This window comes from Schistocerca nitens, chromosome 6, assembly GCF_023898315.1.
Source record: "Schistocerca nitens isolate TAMUIC-IGC-003100 chromosome 6, iqSchNite1.1, whole genome shotgun sequence".
NCBI classification, from domain to species: Eukaryota; Metazoa; Arthropoda; class Insecta; order Orthoptera; family Acrididae; genus Schistocerca; species Schistocerca nitens.
In genome coordinates this window covers 42,459,884-42,460,975 of record NC_064619.1, presented here as the reverse complement: position 1 = coordinate 42,460,975, position 1,092 = coordinate 42,459,884, and the positions used below count along the sequence as shown (strand labels likewise).

At 47.3% G+C, this 1,092-nt stretch overlaps 1 non-coding gene across 1 annotated transcript; it reads right to left on the bottom strand.

Annotated features, from left to right (window-relative positions):
* Positions 1 to 574: 574 nt before the first annotated feature.
* On the bottom strand, positions 575 to 649 carry Trnal-caa (transfer RNA leucine (anticodon CAA)). The gene has a single exon. It is a non-coding gene; the product is annotated as a tRNA-Leu (tRNA).
* Between the last annotated feature and the right edge of the window lie 443 nt (positions 650 to 1,092).

Below are 1,092 nucleotides of genomic sequence, written 5' to 3'. Positions count from 1 at the left end.
ACTGCTGAGGTCATTAGTCCCCTAGAACTTGGAACTAGTTAAACCTAACTAACCTAAGGACATCACTCACATCCATGCCCGAAGCAGGATTCGAACCTGCGACCGTAGCGGTCTCGCGGTTCCAGACTGCAGCGCCAGAACCGCGCGGCCACTTCGGCCGGCGCAACCTTCAATCTTGGGAGTATAACTAAATGCCAGGTCATTCAAAAGTTGGGTTTGCCTGTTGGTTCCCGCACAGTACGTGCTATGTTGGCTTCAGATCAGCACAGACTAAGGCATACTGACAATATAATCAAGCCATTAGTGAAAATAGCAAGACAGGTGCAGAGGGGTGCCAAAAGAAGACTTGTAGATGGTTGTGAAGACTGTGAAGGGGGTATTAACTACGGATCAGGAATGTTTTAATCTTCTTTCTGCGTTTCCCGTAAGATTGCTTTTTAGTTCTTCTAGGAACATTATCTCAGGTACTGGTGAACCTAGAAATCTGAAATTTTTATGACTTAGTCACATGGGTTTCTTTTACACACTGAAACAATGATTTTTTAATTGAAACTTCCTGGCAGATTAAAACTGTGTGCCGGACCGAGACTCGAACTCGGGACCTTTGCCTTTTGCGGGCAAGTGCTCTACCAACTGAGCTACCCAAGCACGACTCACGCCCCGTCCTCACAGCTTTACTTCTGCCAGTACCTCGTCTCCTACCTTCCAAACTTTACAGAAGCTCTCCTGCTTTGTAAGGTAGGAGGCGAGGTACTGGCAGAAGTAAAGCTGTGAGGACGGGGCGTGAGTCGTGCTTGGGTAGCTCAGTTGGTAGAGCACTTGCCCGCAAAAGGCAGCTGGCACGGTAGCTCTGCGTGTTCGGTCAGCGGGTTACCTACCCAACAAAATGAGATCTTTGAGCACTTGCCCGCGGAAGGCAAAGGTCCCGAGTTCGAGTCTCGGTCCGGCACACAGTTTTAATCTGCCAGGAAGTTTCATATCAGCGAACTCTCCGCTGCAGAGTGAAAATGTCATTCTGGACTTTTTAATTACTTTATTTACAAAAGACTTAGGGGTGATAATCTAGTAAAAAGCTATGGAAAAAATTCACTT